Here is a 15,943-nt window from a genome sequence, read left to right as displayed (position 1 = left end):
TACTACACATCTACAAAAACTAAAAAATAAATCAACAGCGGTAGCTATGGTATCCCTAGACTTTACAGGAGCATTTAACACACTATGTTATCCGGTAGTTTTGGCCTATTTAAAACACCATTCTTGCCCAAGTAATCTATACAATCTGCTATATTCATTCTTCCACGATAGAACCATCACATATATCACTCCAGAAAAACAAGAAATAAACAAATCAATTAATATGGGATGCCCCCAGGGCTCTCCACTAAGCCCCTTACTATGGAATATGTTACTATCAGGACTACTTGAAAGAACCTTTCCAAATCACATATATCTACAAGCATTTGCAGATGACATCGTAGTTGTCATAGAAGGGAACTCAAGAAGAGAATTAGAAGAAAGAACTATCGAAATACTGCAAGAAATAGGACAGTGGACATCCGAACGTAAATTATATTTGAATTACTCGAAATGTAAATGTCTAATAATACCTAGAGGAGAACTATATAAAAAAGACCCCCAATAATAAAATTTCACGATCATAAGTTAGAAATAGTGAAACAACTTCAAATTTTAGGAGTCATTTATGACTCACATTTAACCTTCTTACCACACCTTCAATATATAAAGCAGAAAGTCCAAATCCATACAGCCAACATCTCAAAAATATACTCAACAAATTGGGGTATCACATCAAGCCAACTACGGGAAATATACTTACGAAGCATAGAAAGATATATAGTGTATGGATCACCCGCGTGGTGGAGACCATCAGGAAATTCGCATATGTTAAGACAACTGCAATCCATACAAAGGTTGCCATTACTTAAAATAGCAAGAGCGTTCCGCACAGTATCTAACATAAGCCTGCCTATACTATGTAATATCATCCCAATCAACATTACTCTTGATGTAGAATAATTTATGTTTAATGTCTTCCAACTTAAGATACCCGCCCAATTCGATAGCTTTAGTATCTCCCCTACAGAGGTATCGTATCCTATAGATCTTTGGAAAACTCATCCGACAAAGAGATTCAATATATCATTCCAAAGAATCAATTCTATTACTCTATCTCAAATAACCAACGTCATATCACTCTATACAGATGGTTCAGTGTACTTAGATCAGGTGGGAGCAGCATTCATTATTCTGAAAAACAATGGAAGAATTATAAAAATAGGAAAATATCGCTTACCAAAACACAGTACAATATTCGATGCAGAGGCTATTGCCATTTTAAAAGCCCTTGATTATATTCTTGCAACAAGAGATGGACTACATTGTAACATATACACCGACAGTCTATCAGTCCTACAAGCATTGGCAAATCCAAACAATGCAATTCCTTTAATTAACGAAATAAAACATATAATCCAATCAGTCAACAGATTTAATACAACGGCTTTTTTTCACGTCAAAAGCCATTCTAATATTTTAGAGAACGATCTAGCCGACCAATTTGCAAACTCGGCACGTTATCATGGCCAATACATACACCTACCAAAATCAAAACAAAATATAAAACATACAATAATGGAATTAGCACGTAGGAGATGGGATCACTCTTGGCAAAACGATGGCAAAAATACAGAAATATTTAAATGGATACCATCAACCAATCATATACCAATTAGCTTCCCTCCTTCTAGTAACATCACACAAATTATTACTGCACACGGCAGATTTCCTTTTTATTTCTATAGATTTAATATACACAACCACACTACTTGTCCCTGTGGACAAACTTGTACTAGTATGGATCATTACTTTACTGCATGCCATCTAACAAAACCATTTATTCAAAAACTTTTAATATCGCACATAAACTTGAAGATTCGTCAAAAGCTACTGAACTCTAAAACTCATATAAATACTCTGGAGGCGTTAGTTAAACATATTTCAGACAACATTCCATAGTATATAAATAAATAAATAAATATATATACATATATATATATGTATATATATGTGAATGTATAAGTATGTGTGTTTATATGTGCGCGTGGGTGTACGTATATGTAGGTATGTATGTGTGTATGTATATGTATATATATGTATATATGATTATGTGTATTTGTAACAAACTTGAGAATGGAAGATATCAATCTCAAGTGAAAAACAAAAACTACTGTAAAAAACATTTCTCACAGACTAACTTTTACCCCAAACAAGAACGGAATCAAAGAAAAAGACAACCAAAAGTCATCTTTAAACCCTGAACTGCTAATATGCAAACTGTCGATGGACTTGGAAGACCCAAAAGTGGTGGGTAGGGGGGTTTGGACCAGTTCCATTCTCCGGGCTTCCTTATCTTCCTAGAAAAAAACAAAAAACGCCATCTCCATGAGAAGACTCCATCTTTGGTTAGGAGAGCCGTGGACTAGTTCCTGGTTCGGAGCTTCTCCTTAGCTTTCCATCCTGAACCAACACCACAATCAATGGCAATTGGAAGGCCCACAACATGATCAGGGGGAGTGAGCCAGTTTCCTTCCCTGGGATTCCACTAACCACCCCCGACAAACAGCCATCCACAAAGAAGACCCGAAACAACAGGTTACGAGAACCTACGACCAGTTCCAGGTTCTGGGCTTCTCACCGAGAGTAACGAAAGTATCTACGATAAAACTGGAACGAAAAGTCATCTACTCTCAAAGCAACAGTGTTCAGGAACGGACAACCAAGACAGACAGTGAAAAAGAAAAAAAAGGTTGATCTCTTATTGCGCCCCTCAAGACCGATCACCAACAACTAACAACGTACGAAAAGAAAAGTAATACTGATGAAAACGACTAAATATTTAGTGTCTGTTTCAAGACATAACCTCATTCCTTCCAATCTCAAAAAAAAAAAAAAGGATTAATAGCAACACATGATAAGAATACAGGATGCAAACATGAAGTTTTATAAGTGTGATCCTTCTCCTTCGGGGGACAATGTAAATATGTAAATAGGTAAATACCACGGTATGTATAGCTATAATAATAATCTCTTGCTGTAAAATATAATCATTAAAAAAATCAAAAACAACGAAAAATTACAAGGCTCTCTGCTCCCTCCTACCACTCCTCCCCCCCCCCTCAAAAAAAAAAATAATTAAGGCGACAGACAAATAAGAAATAAAATGAAAACATACATGAGAACGCCAAGATACGTAGAAATACATAAGTAATTTTAAAATAAAATCATTAAAAGAGAATAAAATTTTAACATTGTTTCCAATTCGTTTTCTTATATATTCCAGTACGAAAATTTTTAAGAAGACAACTTCCTCGTCGTCAAGAACACAGAAGACAAGAGGCAGGACCAAGCGGAACAACAATTAATAACTTAATGCCAACGTTACTAAAACACTCAGTTGGGAAACTCGCCGTCGAAACCTGGGCTGCTGGCGTCCACCGAGACCGAGCTAAATGCGACAACAGCGCCACTCTTTTTCGTTTGTCTGTACTATGGTCACCTCGAGCTTTTTGAAAGCCTGTTTTTTGCGTAAAAACAAACGGAAAAGACTCTTTTTGTATGAAATTTATTGGAGTTTAGTACCAAATGATGGGCGCGTGATGTTTTTATCATCTTTAGTTCGCAAGGTTTTGCGGAACAATTAATATTGTTTTTATAAAACCATGCCTCAGCGGGCCTTTCAGGTAGCGCGTCCTGACCTAGGTGCATTTTAACTTCAGTGGTTCAACGCGGCGCGTCCGCCGGGGAGACGGGGGTTCACCCCTGTCAAAGCCAAAAATAGAAGTCACGTGCAGTTTCTCGAGTGGCCGCTGCGGGAGAAATGGTGGCGTTGTGTTCGTCATTAGCTCGGTGCTCGGAGACAGATTGGGGCCATATTTTTAGGGCTGTCTCTATGGGAGTTTCCCAACTGAGTGTTTTAGTAACGTTGCTTAATGCCAAAGGAAAAAAAAACGAAACACAAATAATCATAATTGCTCGCAAGATTCTCCAAGTTCGTTCCAATGCCAACGTTCAGCTGTCTCCCTGTTTTTCTTTTAATTGGCTTTAAGGACTAAAGAAACGTTTGGTCAATTACGGCCCTCATTTTTTATATTATATTGGATCAAACCTGTTATACCGTCAGGTGGTGCAGGTAGAGAGAAACAATTTATTTCTTTTTTTTATCTCTCACTTAGAAATTGAGTAATTGAGTGTATAAAAGCTTAGCATTGCACGCGCTTGTACCAGCAAAGGAAGTTGAAGCATCCTCACTCTGGGTTGTGAAAAACTTCCGCCAGGAGGCGATACCCAAAACCTTTTGTCGCGAATACGGGCACCGTTTACGATATCTTCGGTTCTGATACGTAACTTTCTGAGGTTTAGAAACGGAGTTGGGAAACTCTGTTAATATCGTTTTGCTCGATCAGGAACGGTTAATTTTTAGAAAACAGGACGGCGGAAGAACCCCATTCTGGCGTTTTCCGTTTAGCAATGGAGTAAAGCTGGTTACAGCTGGCAACACTGAGTGTGTGCAACAATATCGATAGAGCTGGGCATGAGTTCTGTTCACTCGTTTCAAAGGGAATCGTCAGTACAGTCTAATCCAATCTAATACAATCCAGCTGAATCAATGGGTGACGTTACTCTGCACAGTACAGCTTCTTGCTTGGTATCCTTTACACTCCTCAACCATTTTGGATCCATTTTCGCTTCGTACATTTGCATGCGTGTCTGGAGGCTGTTTTTGTATGACCGATTTGACAGGGTCGTCATCCTATAAGGAAGAAACACGCTTCAGGCAATGTATGCAGACTGTTTTCTGTATAATCTGTAGCAGCGGGAGCGCGGCTTAAAAGAACAGACGCGTTTACACGGTAAACACGTGTTAATTCATTATAGCTTACTTGGTTGAATTGCGTTTTTCTTTCTTTATTTATTCGGTAATAAAATAAAACTGATACAACTTTAAAAGGCCCCGAAATTGAGTTAGACTGGAAAGCTACGGTAAGACGTGCCTTGCAAGTTTCGAGTGTTGCCGTCAGGGTGGGCCGAGGAGGAAGAATAATTTGTTTTCCTCGAGACGTGACGTCCGAGGAAATATTTCCTCAAAACGTATTTCGTCCAAACGTGCTCCGTTAATGTAAAGTGAAAAAAGTATATATATAGAGAGATATATGGCTATGTTTTTATGTATACTTATTATTGTAATAACTTCTGACTATTTTTTTTATCATATTCGAAGAGTCAGGACAAGACGGATTGCGGAAAATATATATCTAGAGCTATCATTTTTTTTTTTTTTTACGTTAGGTGTAAATATTGCGTTTCGTGCTCCTGTTGGGATTAGATGTAGAGTTGAAAAAACACGTTTTAAAACGAGTTTCTTTTTATGATTATTTTCTTAAGCACGCGAAATATTTGAACGAAAATTCGTACCGCATTTTTGACTTTGTATGTTTTGCTCAGGCGACCGGTAGTGGTGTAACTATAGTGTACTAAACAAATGGACTGCTACGGACGCCATAACAACAAAACCAGCATACAGATGGATGATAATGACGGCACAATTTTTCCCAAAAGGGTCCATTATATCATAACTATCCGGGCACGGTCGACACCACCTAAATGTAGTCCCAAAAAATTTACTAGGTCTCTTCCTTTTTTACTGAATTTGTTTCTCCTAAATGTAGTTAGCGTTTTGACAGACTCCAAGTCTTTAGAACTTACTGCTGTTGCATTAAAAAGTCATAGCTGATTTTCTCAAAAACTTTGGACGAGAAAATGGGGCGGGTTCGTTTTTGGTAACCGAGCCAATATCAGCTCCATGCATTCGAGAGCTTCGTTGAGCCGCAATTTTTTCGTTAAAATTTGCGAAAAACGTTTGTAAATTTTCAATAAGATAACGCTTAGTCTCCAGGCTTTCACATCTTTTCCGAACAGCTAGCGCTACATTTGTGAAGAGAATGAGCGTTCCGTGATGCGTAATTTTACTTTTGCGGTGAAAACAACCCTTTATTTTTTTTTTTTTGTCTTAGGGTGGCCGGGGGGGGGGGGGGGGGGGTACACTTTGTAGAAAGCCGTTGAGCCGAATTTTTTACGCCATCTACCGAGTGCGAGCGCGGACCACGGATTGGCCCCGAGTCCAGTGTCAGCTTTCGGCTGGGGCTCCGTTGTAAGGGGCTGACGGCGAGTTTCAAACGAAGGCTCACGTAAAATTCGTGTTCAATAAGTGCCCCCCTCTGGCCACTGGTAGACGACGTAGAATATATGGCACTACGGCGTTGTCACACCGAGAAAAGAAAGTTTTGCGCAATAATAATGCGCGGCGAAAAGTAGCTCTCAAAGGGTTTGGCTGTTGGACGAAGAAACGATGCATCTGTGGGCTCGCTTCGTGTACGTCTTGATAAAATAACGCAAAGCTAGTCTAAGATGCGCATACATATATCTTAATTCAACTCATAAAGAAGGAGATTAATAATGTTTCGCAAAATTCCGGCCTTCTTTTTTATACTACAGTTCTTGATATGAATACGAGTACAGGTTGTGTTGGCCATGTTGGCTCGGTCGGAATGCCACCCTACTTCCCTTCTGCAAATTTGCGAGAAAGTTGCCTGCTCGGTCTAGCACTTTCCGGCATATAAGCACGCCGTGTCTTTTTTCGTTCTCGTGCTTTCCTTACTTCCCTTCTGTACAGAGCCGGATTAAGAGATTTCGGGGCCCTGGGCTAAGGTTTCTTCCGAGACCCCTCATGATGACTGATCATGACAACAACAAGGACGATGATGACATGACTAGTTAACACGGTACTTTACGAGAACTCGAAGTTATATGTATAGTATTGCATTTGTAGCTTGAACAATGTCCCTGCTAAAGAAGAAATGTAAAATTTTGTGATCACTTTACGTAAATTACTATTTAATGGCAAACGGAACGCGGTTATTTAATGGCTGTCACGACTCGCTTTCAGTAAGCGCTCTTGGTGAGAAGTGCCGAACTATTTTTTCCCAGTACCTGGCGATTGTAAGGGGTCAGTGGAAGACTCCCACATTAGTAGTGAGCAGGAAGAACAAAGCAGACGGACAAGCATCCTTACCAGCACATGGTAGTCATTATAATTTTTTTCTGATCCAGGTGGCACAGTCTTCATAAAATGCCTTGGGACAACTGGCTGCATATTTAGTCAGCCTTGGTAGCTTTTATCGCTCCCTTCTTTTTTGGACTCCGCTTTCCACCTTAACCCCCCTTCCCCCCCCTTTCCCCCAACAATTAGATGCGTATGACCTGACATTCAAACTGCAAATTAAAAATAACTGCGCAACCGAAAAACCGAGGCCTCGTTATATTGCCCGTTTTCGTGACTCACGCCAAAGCACTCAAATGCAGACGAGTCAAGTGATCTGGTTGGCTACTTTCTACTTTTACTCTCTGGTTCAACAAAATCAGCCACTCAGAGGCAGAAACATGAAGCCCAGTAAATACAAATGTCGTTCATATGTTGCTTCTTGCGATATCTCCCCTCTTCTGTTTTTCTTGTTTTTATTTAATTACAAGAAATGATATAGCGTGTAACTTTTTCTTCCTAGAAGAACGAAGGCACTTCTTCTGGTTTGTAATAGTCAGGAAGATTTTAAACTTATTGTTATAAAGAAAGCGTTCTCTACCTCGCTCAAAGGTTGAATATAAAGACCCTGAACACATCGAGAAGCAAAATCATATGTGTAGCTTTTAGCGTAAACACAAAAACCCCGTTCTTGTTCCTAAAACCGAGGGAGAAAATTACATCATAAAAAAAGGGTTCAGGTTTCCCTTTTGACTTCAATTAGGACAAACTTCCCTGAGACTGTCGCGGACACGGTAGCTTTTTTCCCTTCAAGTGCGAGCATCGAAGGCCGCGTTTAATAAACAGCTGTTTGAACGCCGTATAGGGAGTATTCACTGGCGGCCATAGCTGTAGCAAAATGATTACGAAAATTAAAAAGCGCAAAAGACAAGGACAAGAGGGAGACAACACAGGACAAGCGCTGTGTGCGCGAATGCTGAGCGCGTGCTGATGGCGAGCTTCCACAGTTCTTTTGTAGCGTGCATTCCGCGCCCTCAAGATTGCCGGTCTTAGCAGCCTATTGATGTGAGCTCGTTCTGAGCATGCGCTATAAACAGCACCCACAAATATGGCGTCTAGTGAATACTCCCTATGACACGCACGAGCTTGAGTAGGACAGAGGGAGGAGGCATTTACGATATTTCCCTTTCTTTCTCTAAAGAGGGATGGAAAACCCCAGGAGGCTGGGCCTCCTCCGCTTCTTCTTTTGCTCAAAGACGTTTCGGAAAGAACGCGCGGATGCTCCGTGAGGCGCCGGTCACACGTCAAATTTATCGGGTCATTCTTTACGCCAGAATATTTTCATTTATTTTATGGAAAATATTTTTAGTGCCCACCTCTTAGCCGCTTGTTCCCGTCTTTCGCGGCGTCGGTGTCGCCATCGTCAGCGTCGGCGTAACCGCGCGTGTTGCATTATGGGACGTCACAGACTTATTCACCAATTCAATTCCCCGCTAAATTCAGCGAAGAAATTGAATTGGTGTGTAGGTCTGTGACGTCCCACAATGCAACACTGCGCATTTAGTTTCCCCGTTAAATTTAGCAGAGAAAGTGTGGGGGATAGGAGGGTGTGGAGGAGAGGGAGTGGAGGAGAAGAGGGCTTAGGACCCTCTTTATTATATATATATATATATATGATGTACGCAGAAGTACGTGGTATATATTTGTACATATAGTTTTTTCTTACTCGAGTTCTTTAGCACGGTATATCGCAAAATCAAAATACCTCAAGAGCTGCGCTCTAATTTCGCATTACAAAGATTTGTACACGTCCTTCAATTTTTTCTCTTTAATTTTTTTCTTGAAAGCATTTTTTGTGTTCATTTCTTTTTTAATACCAACAGCATGGGCCGCGGCTTCTGGGCCGCGGGCCTCAGGCTTTGGGCCAAGCTTTCTTTTTGTCCGCCGGGCCGTGGGAGCGGAGGACCAAGGTAACAAACGAGCGACCCTAACGAGGCGAGCCGGTATCGTGGTTAACTGTCACCGGCACGCGGGGACCAAGAGGAAAAGGTATATACGGTCCATTTTTCCCGAGGATTCGGAGGAAAGTAGGGAGCAACGCATGAGTTGCTTTTGTTGTGAAAGGCCCTGGCAGACAATTTTCGCCCGTCCAGTCCGACCGCCACAGGTACACGGCCTTAAGCGTCGCCGCCGGGTGGTTCCGCTGAGCTTTGCCCGGAAACAAAGTGTGGGGGGCGCCATGATGTCGCCAACGTACACTCGTTCTCGTACAAAGGGACGATGGGGCGTTCAGCGAAGGATTACCTCCTAACTGCAGATGACCCTGTTCTTCGGTTCGAAGATGACCGGCGCCACTGTTTACAAGTTTGGGACGTTGATGCCAACGGCACAAACTTGGGGATGACCGTTTTCTGAGAGCGACAGAGGAAGACGTCAAGTCTTTTAAATGAGCAGCGAGCGGCTGCGAGAGTGTGCTCTTAAGTTGAACCGGTCAATATGTAAATAGAGTTTTATGAAACACCCCTCCTGCTCCCTAGTCTTGCCCGATTCCTACTTCCTTGTAAGGTCCTGCTCTGGCTCGGCACCTTGCCGCACTCAAAATCCCGGACAACCGCTTGGTTCAAACACACTCTAGCTACGCTTAACGCACAGGGTGAGGCCGCAAGGACCAGCACATTTTGCACGCCTCGCCAAAGTCGAACTCCAAACCTACATACCTGAAATAGACTTATTGCTAAATTACCCAAGTATCAAGGAGAATGCAGGGAATGGTGTTCCACGCGCCGCACGAGCTGTCGTCTCCAGCTTCGTCACTGACCCTGGTTTTGTACCTCAACGGCGGCAAGAACAGTTCTATGGACGCATTGAAGCGGAGCGATATCTAGCACGGTATTTAAGCCATCCCCCGTCGAGGCCAGAGCAAACCTCAAGCTGAATGCGCTCGCGCAGAGGTGCGATGGCAACAATACACTTTTTTTTCCCAGTAGAGTCATCCGACCGGTTGAGACGCTGTCAGAATAGGCCACTATAGTCGGCGTCAACTATTCTGTGCTACGTTGTCAAAGCTAGCCTAGCTTCCACAGTGCTCCAACTCTGTCAAAGCTAGTTTCGCGAGCGCATGCAAATGAGGCGCAAAACACAAAGCCGAGTGCTCTCGCAGCAGTGCGGGACTGCTGCACAATGAAAGATACGTATAGTGTTGACAATAGGGAGTTTTCGTAGGTGGTTTTCCTAGCTGCTCTCCGGAACGAAGACGCCACTACGCATGCGCGGCGCTAGCCTTGCCTGCACAGTCCCAGATCTCGTTCCGTGTTCCGAAGAACGTGGCGAGACAGCGGAAAGCATCTACGAAAACTCCCTAAAGGTTCGTTCTCACATGTTGCATTTGACTGTGTCTGACTGCGTTGAGACTGCTTGTATTGAGCTGTTGCTATGACGACCCTTACGACAAGCCAATGGGAGCCGCTGAAGCACAAAATAGTTGACGCAGGGTATTGGCAGCCAAATGTTTCAGTGCCTCCCTCCTATGGTTCCCTCTCCTGACATCATTGCCTTGCAAACAACAAGTACGAGGGTGTTTGTAATTAGAATGTTGGAAGCTTGAAATCATTGCGCTCCGAAACCAGCACTACCAACAACGTCAAAATTGAAGTTCTTACATTGCCCTTATTTTCGTCGATGAGAAATCCTTTGCTGACCTTATAGTCAGCATTTGACCAATCGTGCCAGGAAGACCGCAGCGACGCTTGCGATCGCTCACGTCGCCAATAGACCATTTGCTATATTACCCAAGCATCAAGGAGAATGCAGGGATTGGTGTTCCACGCGCTACACGCGCATGCCTTCCCCGTATAAAAGATTCGAAGTAAATAACCAAAATAAAGCGTTGACGAACGCGCGTGCAAGATGCCATTTGTTTTAGGTATTTTAGGTTTTAGGGTTTTAGGTTAGGACACGGTGGGTTAGGATAACTGCTTTAGAAAAGTTACTACTGCTGAGGCCAGCACGTGCGGCGCGTGGAACACCAATCCCTGCATTCTCCTTGATGCTTCGGTAATATAGCAATTGGTCTATTGGGCTCGCGCCAATAGAAAATTGCCAGCATAACTCCTCACTGGTGCCCCATGCATGCAAGCATGTACAGCGTGCGCGTGAACATAGCTTTGGCAAGCTTGCAATTGCACGTACTAGCACGCACGAGCACAGATATGGCGGCGGCCACATGCCGTGCTTTCAATCGCCTATTCGCGACTTCAGTAAAAAAGACAGAACCTAGCGGAAAAGCACTGAACTGGCCGGTACGTGTTCTTTCCCCATTTCTGCTCGTCTCTTGAGGCTTCCGTGATTATATGATGTCGGTGGTTTTCGCACTAGAACAGTTGTCCCGGTGACTCTGTCGCAACTGCAGTATCAGCTTGTCCCCAGGTTGTTCTGCACCCAACCGCGTGAACCAGACATTCCACGTTTAACAACGATCATCAGCACCGTGGAATGGCAGTAGGCAGTCCTTTCATCACTTCTTCAAAGAAAGTCGAGCTACTGGAAACTCGTTTACGCCAACACATCGCCGCTGGTTCGAAACGTGGAGAATAAAAAGCAGGGCAAACCATTTTGAGACCAATGCTTGCGCGCTGATGCTCCAGCGGTGTGCGCTGAGCTGGCACATGGCACGGACGGCACGAGCTGTATTAGACCGACATGTGTGCCCGATAGTGGTCGCTGGAGTCGCGAATAGGACTTCATCTGGGCGATCGCCTTCCAGCGTTCGCCGTGCTGGGATTTCATACCTAAGCGCCAAGGCACTAAGGAAGAGGGGGAGACAAGAGCGCGCGAAGAAGTTACAACACCGAGCTCTGGTTCGAATGATTAGTTGGTAGACATAAAACTAGCTGCCTTTTTCTACACTGCACCCTTCCAAAGCGCTCGAATGTGAGGCCCAAAAGCCGGATGCCGGCGTTCCACGTTCTAACGCGTTCGATGCAGTATAGCCTGCTACAGCATAGGCTCCTCTATACTCACAAAGCCTGGCAGTTCGACGACGGAGCCATGGAGTGCCCGGTCTGAGCTTTGGAGCGCGAGGATCTGGTAGCACGGAGCATCAAAGAGCCATTTCTTGGGGAACCTGGACGTCAGCGCACAGCTTTTGCAGCGGCAAGGACCCGAAACACACTTGTTCGCTCGGGAGAAGTGTGTTTCGGCGTCTCGCCGCAGCGGGCGCCAGTCGCGTGGCTCTCCTCTCATCCGTTGTCTGCCGCTCCACCTGTTCCGTTGTCTGCCGCTTCTCGTGGCGATCTGCCAGGATTTGTCAGTATAGGAGGCTATGGCTATAGCTTTATGGCTATCCACTAATCATTCGAAGCCGAGCTCGGAGTTCTGACGACCTCTCGCGCTCTTGTCTCCTCCTCTCCCTCAGTTTCTCGGACACTATGCGGAGCGCACGTTCCTCTGCTTCTTGCGCAGTTGCAGTGAAGTCAGAAGGCCAAACTCTGATTGACTCCGATTGGGAGGATAATGGGTAGAGTTCAAGGCAGTTAGCATTGAGGTCTACCCGCTATCCTTCCAATCAGAGCCGATCGGATTTAGGCTTTTTGACTTGACCGCAACTCCTGAGCAAGAAGCAGATGAACTTACGCTCCACAAATGTCCTGCACCGTGATCAGGGTGCCTTCAAGTGCAACATCTATAATATTGACAACTTCGCACAAAACTAGGAAAGGGTAGGTTAAACCATCGCTATATTTTATCGGCTTATTCCAGATCATCTCGTCGATAGAACGATAACTAACGGTGCTTCCCTTTGGGAGACGTGAAACGGTTGAGCCTCTCCGATCGCGGCATCGGCCGGCCGGAAGCTGACCGTCAGGAACTTCCTTCCTCGGGAGGTTTTAGCAAAGTAACTTTTATGCCGCCATTTTTTTTTATTTACTTTTGCGTTTGGCATTTCTTTCCTCGTGAGTTTTGGGCTCTTTTTTGCAGTGAGAAACGAACCCTATTCGCTGCTGTCCCTGTCTTTATCTACGCCGACTGGCAGGAATGAATGCAAACGCGATGAGATACAACGCTACATTTTTTTTTAGATAGATTGTGACGTCTAAAATTGGTCCGCGTATGCTGTTTTGTTTTCTTTTTTGACAAATCGGGACCCATTTGAGAGTTAAACGCGCGTTTTTTGTCTCAAAAGCTGCATCTAAATTGTATATTATTGTTGAGAGATCCTTCCTTAACAAACTCCAACTAACGCATTAGTACTCGTAAGTTGTTCCTTATTTTTATAAGAAACTATGCGTAATAAGCTACGCCTGGGGGTCGATCAAACGTTTGAAACCTGTTAATCGCCACCCTATAATTAATTTGGTGTTCGGTTTCGTATATTTTTTCACAGTAGTTTTTAAAAAGTCAAAATTACACCTTTTGCCTTTGATGGATATGGGAGAAACGGCGCAAGTTTTAATTTCGGATTTTAAATCAATCTTAAAGTAGCTGTGCAACTATTTCAACGTTGAAAAAATTGGTATCCCCTTTTGATATTGTTCACCTTGTCACAAATGACAGAAAACGCGCCTCCTTTCATCGAAATGTTGCAATTCCGCCGCGAAATAGCGAGGCAAAACTTAAAATATTCCCCGACCTGCAGCCGCGAGCGGCGGCCATGAGAAACACGCGGCGTGACGTCAATGGGTAATCTTGTAGAAAGATAGCAAGTTGTGCGAATACCTGCTCGATAAAAGGAAACTTTTCTATAAATCTTGTCGTTCCAACATATATATAAATGCGTCAAAAACCTGGTATCATCGACAAAACTTTTATTATACTGAGTTTTGGTGGCGCCATCTATCTTAGGTCCACAAAACCGTCGGCTCTACTTGTTACCGCAAACAGCCGCCAGAAGCCGGAAGGTGAGGGGGACAGGGCCGGACGGGGATGGCCGAACCCGGATGAGACTTTCCTCCTTTCACCACATTGTTCGCGCGGCGCCCGCCAGCAAGTGGTCACGCGGTAGCGAGCGGATGAGTTCTTGCTGCTCAGTGATGGCTCTAAAGAAAGAACTTTTCCGGAACCCCGCGCCTACCCGATCAACGTCACTGCGCACGTGACCCAGAAGACGACGTACGAGTTGAGAGGCGGCAAAAACCTAGATCTTTTTCATTTTAGAGCGCAGCTCTTAGGGGCCCGTTTCCAGCCTGAGCGGCGTCGGCGTCGCCGTTGGCGTCGCCGTCGGCGTAACCGCGCCCCTCCCTCTCCTCCTCCTCCCCTCCTCCTCCTCCCCCTCCTTCTCCTCCTCCTCCCCTCATTGTGTAGTATGGTCCGGGCGGGTCACGTGACCTCGGGGGGAGGGGGTCACATGACCCGTTTCCAGCCTGTGCGGCGTCGGCGTCGGCGTTGCCCCTCCCCCTCCTCCTCCTCCCCCTCCGCTCCTCCCCCTCCCCCCTCCTCCCCCGCCAAGGTCACGTGACCCCGGGGGGTGACTCCCCTCCCCCCGCCGAAGTCACGTGACGGCCCGCCCAAGGTCATGCGATCCCGTCCCCTCGAGGTCACGTGACCCCCCGGACCTCTGCCCTCCTCCTCCTCCTCCCCCCCCTCCTCCCCTCATGGTCTAGTATGGTTCGGGGGGGGAAAGGGTCGCGTAAGAGCACAGCTCTTACGCTACCCTTTCCGGCTTGAGCGGCAAGGAGGAAAGCAGTACGAAGGTGGAGGAGGGGGGGAGGAGAGACGAGAAGGCGGAGGCGAGGGGAGGGGAGGAGCTTGAAGGACGAGGAGGTGGTAAAGGAGAGGGAGGGGGAGCAGGAGGGGAGGAGGACTAGCAGGCATGATCACGAGGGAGGAGGAGGAATATACCCTCCACTCCTCCTCCTCAAGAGCTGCGCTCCAATTCGGCGTTACAGGAAGTTGTAAACGGCTTTCACTTTTTTTTAAAAATAAAAACTAGGGTATCCAGGCAAAATCTGTTTTCTCTAGTTCACTTCAGAAGTGTCAGGCATCAACTTCCACAATAAGTTAACCAAAGCCCTGAAATTGTTGCACAGCTCCTTTAAAGGTGCCCTGAAGAGGTTTCTGAGATAGCCTAAATATGGCGATAACTCACTCGGCTGACTCTAAGCATCCCGGAAATCCCTAAATCATGACGACACCTGCCCAATTTCTCTATTAAAAAAGCAATCAAAGATCGCAACACACCGAGGTTTTCTTTTTTCAGTGTGTTTGCTTAAGAGCGGTGTGTCATTGGGTGTGTTCGCCTAAAATGTGCAGCGAAACGCGCCCAAAAATGCGCGTTTCGTTGCGCATTTTACGTGAATACACTGATGTCATCACAGAATGACCTCGGTGTATTCAATTTTTCTATTGTTTTTTTTATAAAACAAAAATTGGCCACATCGTTATAATTTTTAGATTTCGAGTATCTTTAGAGCCCGCAGAGCGAGAGTTATCGCCATATTAAACTATCTCAGAAAACTCCTTAGGGCACCTTTAATGTGTACGAGAACAATCAAAAGACACCGACAATCACAAATCAATACTTTAGCCGCAGAGCCAAATGAGTTTATTATAAGGGAGTTTTCGTAGATCGTTTTCGCCGTCCCGCAAGGCCCTCCGCAACCCGCTACGATAGCGGGAACTCCACAGTCAAGGCTATCGGCGCGCAGGCGCAGTAGCAACTTCTTCGTTGCGGAACGCTTAGCGGAGGGGGCAACGCGGTCTACGAAAACTCCCTATAGACTCTGCTTCGCTAAGCGGAAACTCGCGCTGAGTTGAAGTGGCTGATACACTTATAAGTTGTAAGTTATAACCTTCTTTGCTTGTTTAAAGGTACAAATCTCGCCCATACAGTTTACTGTAGGTCCAAACTGCATTTAAGGTGTGCATTCATACAGCTGTAGTCGTCCCCGTCTGCGTGGAGAAAGCTTTAAATTTACACTTTATTGTTTTGCCAAAATGTGGCCGATGAACCGATAAAAAAAAAAG

The 15,943-nt window shown here is 44.8% G+C and overlaps 1 pseudogene; it reads left to right on the top strand.

The window, feature by feature from the left end:
* The first annotated feature begins 223 nt into the window (after positions 1-223).
* LOC120846585 lies at positions 224-2,697 on the top strand (annotated as a pseudogene).
* Positions 2,698-15,943: the final 13,246 nt, after the last annotated feature.

Source organism: Ixodes scapularis, unplaced genomic scaffold (assembly GCF_016920785.2).
Source record: "Ixodes scapularis isolate PalLabHiFi unplaced genomic scaffold, ASM1692078v2 PGA_scaffold3__209_contigs__length_174095766, whole genome shotgun sequence".
Classification (NCBI taxonomy): Eukaryota; Metazoa; Arthropoda; class Arachnida; order Ixodida; family Ixodidae; genus Ixodes; species Ixodes scapularis.
Note: the sequence above shows the minus strand (reverse complement) of the source record. Positions and strands in the feature narration are given on the sequence as shown.